General features: G+C 34.9%; 1 long non-coding RNA gene across 1 annotated transcript; it reads left to right on the top strand.

The window, feature by feature from the left end:
- Positions 1–263: 263 nt before the first annotated feature.
- On the top strand, positions 264–4,105 carry LOC118745121. The gene is made up of 3 exons (XR_004993616.1): positions 264–380; positions 497–635; positions 4,023–4,105. It is a non-coding gene; the product is annotated as an uncharacterized LOC118745121 (long non-coding RNA).
- The last annotated feature ends 4,376 nt before the right edge of the window (positions 4,106–8,481 follow it).

Raw genomic sequence — 8,481 nt, 5'->3', positions numbered from 1 at the left:
AAGGCGCTACGGTCTAATGTACATATACATATATGTATGTAGGTATAAATGTACTTACACATGGCCCATTCGAAGGTAATCGTAACCAGATGCAATGAACGTAATTGTATACATTTATGTAACACTATTCCTTACAGTAAATCAGAATAAATACATATATGCAAATTTCAGCCATTCCTCAGTATTGTTACTGTATTACTTATTTTCAAAATCCTAGGTAGGTCCATTACTTTTTATTACGATATTCGTTACATCTCTGCATGTTGTTGTGGCACGACCGCCGCTTAAAGATTTCCAAAGGCTATTAGAAGTTTTAAGAGAAGACAATGCGGGTACAGAGTAAAATAGCGTACAGGGGAAGGAGTATAAATGAAATAAAGGTAAAAAAGCCTGAGCCCGAAAAGCTTGAGATGCTAAAAGGCATGAATGAGACGCATAAAATGCGATCATAAAATAGGCAGCAATCAAATAGTTTCAAAATCTTGACTATTCCCAGCAAAGACGAAGAGGGAAATCTGGTAACAGAAATGCAGAGTACATATCAGATACGATGGCGCGATTGATGAAAACAAACTCACAAAATAATGCCGATGTATACAGACGGAGCTCACGTCCCACCACTTGACCAAGACCAGGTGAGAACAGCAATAATGCGACTTAAAAACATCAAAGCTCCTGGAGCCGGCAAAGTTGTACAAATCCGATGGGGAGAAGGGTTGGTTGGGCGCGTGTATTACAGGGTGTTAACATGAGGCGATTTTACAGGCAAGTTTTAGTTTAAAGCAACAGTCACCTGGTGTGAACGGACTTTCAACTAATCGCTTCCAATATAGTTGGGTGGCAGCTAATAGCCCGAACATAATGAAAACGACGATCTACGGACCACAGCTGTCAAATTATTTTAACACGTATTCTTATGTAGATAATTATTTTGGCGACGACCGAGCTACGCGACGACTATGGTTGTGGCCAGCTTAGATCTATTTCTATTTTTCCAGCGACAGATAAGGTTTTTCCTCTTCTTTTATGTCAAACTCATACAAATTCATGATGTCGCTGGCGCGTTCATAAAATTCATGTAGCCATCGACAAAGCGTTTAGATAATAAAGATAACAAATTGGAAGCTGTAGCCCGTAGCTCGTCGTTTTCAATGTGTTCAGAACTTAACTTTTGACTCCACTAAGACCGAATATTCTAATCTTAGTGTACATATTAGAGTGGTTCATAAAAACACTCTTTTTGGAAATTCATAAACGCTACAGCAGAATATTGTTATTTTTGATAAAAAAAGAGACACGTATTTTTTTTATTTTGAAAAAAAAGTTTTCTTAGAGGTCGCGCTGGCCGGTTTTTTATATGTTCTAAATTTTTTTATTTTCTTGACATGTTAAAATGCAGCTAAAAATGTGGTTTTTACATATAATTACTCTGGTATTATTGGGGATCTTTCCCTTAATTACACACCTGTCTTGGACAATTAGAATGGGTCTAGTTCCCGAAAATATGCTCTCAAAAAGACACTAGTAAAATTAAAACGTTGATACTGAACGATTTACGCATTGTCATGGGTTGGAACTTGTTACCGGGGGGTTTCTGGAGTTGCCAATTAGGAATCTGAAGTCATTTTTTCGAAATTCAAAATGGCGGATCCAAAATGGTGGTTAATTTTTTTTTATTAATTATTGGATTTGGTCGAAACACGGCACTCGAGAGTTTTTGGGGTCACCGATTACGAATCTGAAGTCAATTTTTTTAAATTCAAAATGGCGGATACAATATGGCGATCGAATTAAAAAAAAGTACTAAAATTAAAACGTTGATACTAAACGTTTTAAACATTGTCAAGGGTTAAAATACGTTTCCAGTGGGTTTCTGGGATTGCTGATTACGAATCTGATGTCAGATTTTCAAAATTCAACATGGTGGATCCAAAATGGCGACCAACTTTAAAAAAATGATTGGATTTGTTTGAAACCCTTAACCGCCATTTTAAATTTTGAAAATCTGACATCAGATTCGTAATCAGCAACCCCAAAAACCCCCTGGTAACAAGTTCCAACCCATGACAATGCGTAAATCGCTCAGTATCAACGTTTTAATTTTAGTACTTTTTTTTAATTTGATCGCCATATTGGATCCGCCATTTTGAATTTAAAAAAGTTGACTTCAGATTCGTAGTCGGCGATCACACAAACTCTTGAGTGCCAAGTTTCGAACGAATTCAATAATTTTTTTTAAAAATGGACCGCCATTTTGAACTTCGAAAAACTGACTTCAAATCCCTAATTAGCAACCCCAGAAACCCCCCGGTAACAAGTTCCAACCCATGACAATGCGTAAATCGTTCAGTATCAACGTTTTAATTTTACTAGTCTCTTTTCGAGAGCATATTTTCGGGCACTAGACCCATTCTAACGGTCCAAGACAGGTATGTAATTAAGGGAATGTTCCCCAATAATACCAGAGTAATTATATGTAAAAAACAAATTTTTAGCTGCATTTTAACATGTCAAGAAAATAAAAAAATTGTGAACATCAGGGTTTTTATAAAAAACCGACCAGCGCGACCTCTAAGAAAACTTTTTTTTCAAAATAAAAAAACACGTTTCTCTTTTTTTATCACAAATAACAATAACTTGAGGTAGGGTTTATGAATTTCCAAAAAAAAAAATTTTTTAACCACTCTAGTACATATAGTCTGCCCAATCCACTAGAAGAATGAGCCCTCTTTTCAAACATTGCCTATACGGTCCTATCGACGATACTGTGGGAAAAGTTGAAACCCTTAATATGCCAAATGATTGATTTCCTCGATTTTAAACCCACATTTAATACTCACAGCACGAAGAGGAATTTAATTGCCGCTTAGAGACAAAAACCGCACGCTACAAATCTCGATATCGAACAAAGATGCCAAGGCTGTGGAGGCTTTCAAGAGAACTATTCCACGCAATATCTATGACCCTGTTCGCGCCGGGTACCGAAGAAGATGGAATTACGAACTGTAAGAGATTTTTGACGACATCGGCGCAAGGATGACGACGATGCAGTGAAAACATTCTTAGGCCGGCACCCATGGATGGGCATCGCAAGCAAGCACGCTTACGAACACATTGGAGAGACCTATGTACATTAGACTGCATCACCAAAAAAAGTTGCGGTTTTTCCGGCGGGATTACAAAATCTATACATAGTATAAAGGAAAGTCGAGATTTTTTGTACACGGCAATCTCAAAAACTACTGAACGGATTTTGACGAGATTTTCTCTAATATAATCGACAGGAGAGGGATCTTTTCTTACTTAGAATTTTAATAGGGTTGCCACCTGTCTAAAAAACAATAAGATCCGCACCGTTCGTTGGATTAAAAAGATGATGTGTCAAATGAAAGGGATTGGCCTCTAGAAAAGCACTAATATTTTTTTGTTTTGATAGGGTTGCCACCTGTTAATAAAATTACCATATACAATCATAACAAGCATAGGCATCAGTTCTGTACCGTCACTGTCAAACGAAAAGACTTAGCTGCGTTCCCACGACAGTCGGGTCTACGTAACCGGAACGAGCCAGATTTATATCTGGCCAAGGACTGTCACTCCAGCAACACTCCCCAAAAATCTATGGGGAACTTGTATGCTGCTACAACAACAACAACAACAACAACAAAAACTTAGCCTCTGGATGTGTAATAATGTATTATTTTTCTGAGTAGTATTACCACCTGTTTAAAAACTATAAGATCTTCACCGTTCCTTGGATAAAAAAATAAGAAACCAAATGAAAGGGTTGTCACCTATTTAAAATTACTATCTTCTATACATAGTATACAGGAAAGGCGAGGTATTTTAACCACGGTACTGAACGAATATAGAAAAAAAATTTTTATGTATATAAAAAACGAAGTACATGATGAGTAGGGCAACCAAAAAATTACTATAAAAAATCATAAAAATTGCTCTTAAAGTTGATGAATTGGCACTTTAAATTAGCTTTAAAAATGTTTTGTTTTATTTTATTTCAGCTTACATTCTTACAACATAACAACTAAAAAAAACGAATAACGAAAGGTACATAAATTCTTTAGTATAAGTTTCAAAACAGAAGAATAATTCAAGTATTCAATAAAAAAAATTACTTTATATTGTTGTTTCAGTATACAACAAACATTTCAGCTAAATTTTCGAACAGAAATACGTGTCTATTGTCACGGTAAATACTTTTGTACATCGAAAATGTTCTTTCAACGTCCACGGACGTTACAGGTACATATTTGAAGGCCAACACTTCAGAAATTGTGTATGTGGAATTGTGACAGGATGTAGGTTTTCCCGCAATTTGGTCAGCAATGCTTTCCATCTCAATGTAGCCTTTGTTTTTCAATAACAACGAGCTGAGCTTTTCTTCTACTTCCACACATTCAACTCTATCAATTGTTTCTTTGATATCTGCAACCACCTGCAATTGCGCTGTGAGCGGAAGACCGACATTCTCCAGCTTTTTTATGGAGTCCACCAGAATACCGAAATTAGCATCTATAAAAATTATTCCTTGTCGAACATCAGTATCTACCAATAATATTTTCGCATTTTTAATAAATTGAGAATCGTTTGAATCTAATAATTTCAAAATTGTTCGAATCTTTTCAAAATATTTAGCATAATAGCTAACTGCTTCCAGCCATGTTCCCCACCGTGTTATTATGGGTGCAAGAGGGAATGGTATATCTAGCTCGAAATAAAAATTGTAGTCCGCGATGGAGCCTTAAGAAAACTTTTTTTATGGTAGCAATTAAACGATCAACTTTAGGATTAGATTCGCGTATTTTTTCACAAAGCCTATGAAGAGCATGAGCAAGGCATGTCACGTGAATTAATTTCAATCAATTAAACAAGGATAATCGTAACAATATTAACGAAAAAAGGGATAAATTTATCTATTGAAAATTGGTTGAAACGAACCTTTATGAAAATTGCTTCGGTTTTCGGTTCGGATCAAACAATTGTGGAAAATTTCGGTTCGGTTAATGGTTCAGTTAATTAATAGAAAAAGCGGTTTTCCGGTTCAAAATCGGTTCAAGTCCCTGATTATAACTGAAATTAGCATAAATTGGCATTTATTATGAATTTGGCAATTTTTGGCTATAACAAATGTAGGTCAAAATGTTAAGATTTTTACAAAAACTACCCCATATCAAGGATTGTGTCATAACTGTTATAATAAAAAACTTGTTAGTGCTCCTTTTTGGTTGCCCTGATGATGACATATGATTTCTTTCTCCACATACGTAAATGTACATATATATGCATGCAATCAGCGCGTGGCGAAGCCTGGCGCATCCGTGGCCTGCTAGTCTAGTATATTCTAAGACTTCTATCAAAATATTTCGGAAAAATATTAAGATTTACGTGAGCTAGACGGGTTTGAAAACACCTCTAAAAATGGAGTTTTTTTATGAATAAAAATTGTTTCTTAAAGGATTTTTTGAAAAAAATTCCCTCAGATAGCAAAACAGCTTATAAAAATTTGCATAAAAATATTTTTTAAAAATTTTCTACGGAATCATAATAATGAGATTTTTGAGGCTGTATTTTAACCTGTTTCAAAGATTTGTGTAAGAAAAACTTGAATAACTGCTCCAAAACTTTAACGATGTAGACTTGTGAGGTATCAGTGGAATGGTATTTTCTCACCCTTTTTATTTCTTTGCAAAAAGACTCGTTCACGTCCCAATTTTTTTCTTTATCAAACACCAACACATCTAAATTCAACATGGAATGACACTCGTTTATCTTATTTACCTTCCTCTTAAATACCTTGAATGAGCTTATTCGCAAATAAATTAAAAGGTGAGGTGAGAAAATATCTTATCAATGATATTTCATTAGTCTAAATTGGAAAGGTTTTGGCGCTCAAGCGCCCAAAGGTTTCAGTGGTCCTGAATTTTAGTCCCCTCCTCCAGAGCGCGGAACATTCGCAAAGTTAGTGTCTCATTGATTCAGACTCTTCCTCATTTTGCAGTAGAGAGTCAGCGGGTCCCGGAACGTTTTGGTTTCCATGCTAAAGATTTGTATTTTGCTTAAGGCAGTGGTTGCCGCACAACAGGTGAAGCCCATTCTGAACCGCGAATTTATATAAGGTGGTATCGATTCAACAAATGCAACAATTACTTGTATTTTGTTTTTGCTTTGAGCGTTGCATTGTAAAGTTTCAGCTATTCTTCCCCGAAGGAAAAGGTTGACAGAAAGTATAAACACCCTCACGTTTTCACTCACTCGCTAGCCAAATACAAAATTTTGACAATCACACGCTACTCACAGCTGATGAAACAACACTACCTTATATAAATTCGCCTTGACCTGTACACTCGCTTTTACATAACATAAAAAGTACATGCAACCATTTTTTATTTTTTGTAGCACCGTGTTATTTGAAAAATTCTGGCGGGGCCGAGTCAATTAAATTTTGCAGAGTGTACGGGGCTGGTCCCAGAAGTACCCGACCTAACAAAGAAAACACAAAAATTTTAGGGAAAGAACTGTCTTGCTCCTCAAAGTAGCCATCAACTGCCGACGTCACTTCTTCGTCGTTAGAAAATCTTTGACCACGGAACCATTTTTTGAATTTTGAGGACCGAAAATAGTACGAGGGGGCTAAATCTGGCGAATAGGGTGCAGGTAGCAATTCAAACATTAATTCGCTAAACACTCAATTGAAACCTCTTCACGACACAGTTTTTGGTCGAGTATGAGAAAATGCGGCACCCATCTTGGACACAGCTTTCTCATTTAAAAATCTTCAGATATGCTATAGATTTGTTCTTTTTTTCTGAAACAGATTTCAATAAAAATTAAATTTTTTATTAAGAAACTTTTTATTTAACTAATAATATGGTCTTTGAGATCATATTAATGACAACTTCTCGGTTTCCTTCAACCAAAAGCGAAAATGATAAAACTAAAGGCAACAACGAAACTTCACCATTTTAAAAAACACTTCAACTGGAGTTGCTATAGACAAATACAGTGATAAAAAAAAACCGATTGGCGATTTTTTTTAATATTCACAATGTTTTTCAAGTAATTTTTCTGCTTTTTTTTTGTATAATATTGTATGTGCCTTAACGAAACTAATAAAAATCAAAGATTCAAGCTATACACAATATTTAGACACTTCCAACAGACTTTCAATAAAATTTCGGACCTTTTATTCTGAATTTTTAGAACATATTTGGGTATACAGTTTTATAGCCCATTGAATTTTAGTATATCGAGCAATGTGCAGCTAAAAGTTCCCGCCGGTCTTTTTCGTTTTTTCTCATTTAAAATTTTTTGAGCGGAGCTTCCGCATTAAATTTAACATTCGCATTCGCTTTCGCATTCGCATTAATCAATGCGGATCTTTTGCGAATGCGAATATTGAAGGGACCGAAAATAACAGTTATTTTTTTTTTACGAGTTAAACTTTGCCAAATATTTTTTATTCCCAACTAAAAGTCCTTTCCGGACAATAAACAAACCGCTTATCCAAATTAAACAAGTTTGGTACCAAATGAAAGAGGACTTAAATAGCTTTAAAACTGAAATGTCTAAACGAGCAAAGCCACCTATTGAAAAATAGTTCAATAAAAAATGTTAATTAATTACCATAGAACAAACCTTGGGTCAGGTATATGAATTTCTTTAGTATTAAATTGTATAAAAAAATATAAATAGAGGTGGTAACCTTCGTTCGTTATATCTGTTTAAAAGCTATTTCAGTCCTCTTTCACATGATATTAAATTTGTTTAATTTTCATAAGCTGTTTGTTTATTATCCAGAAAAAACTTTTATTTCGGAATAAAAAATTTTAGGCCAAGTTTAACTGGTAAAAAAAAACTGTTATTTTCGGTCCCTGGAATATTGTGTAAGTGCACTGATAAAACGTATATCTGGCCAGTCACAGAAGAAAGTATTAAAAATGAATTACAAAAACTAATATCGAAAAACGCTGTTGACGTTACAGGTTCTTTAAATTAAGAAACAACCAAAAGAATGAGAATGAAGAATTCTTCGGAAAACAACGGTGTTTAAACAACGATCTTGCCATGATACTAGATTGTGACGATGAAAGTCAGGGGGATACATCCGACATTTGCAGCCCGATGCAATTCTCAAAAAAAAATTACTGCACCGCAATAAAAAAAAAAACAATAAATATAACTGAAAGTCCTCTCGACTGGTGCAGAGTCAATCGAAAAGAATTTACAATTTTGTCAAGTCTCAAGTTTTTCAAGTTTTTCGCCTCGAGCGAGCAATTATATAGTGGCCCTGATTTACGACCCATTAAAAACTTTTTACTGGATACAATGTTCCAATTACTAACCTTTACATTTTTTATTTAACTAAATCACCTAATTTATTCATCTAAATTATTTCTTAACAAGTAAAAAAGTCTAAGTTCGGGCGAAGCCGAATATTAAATACCCGGCGCAAGTATTCAA

The sequence above is a fragment of the Rhagoletis pomonella genome, unplaced genomic scaffold (genome assembly GCF_013731165.1).
Source record: "Rhagoletis pomonella isolate Grant_MI unplaced genomic scaffold, Rhpom_1.0 Rhpom_scaffold_00008, whole genome shotgun sequence".
Taxonomy (NCBI): Eukaryota; Metazoa; Arthropoda; class Insecta; order Diptera; family Tephritidae; genus Rhagoletis; species Rhagoletis pomonella.
The sequence above is the reverse complement of the archived record's forward strand: the minus strand, read 5'-3'. Positions and strand labels throughout refer to the sequence as shown.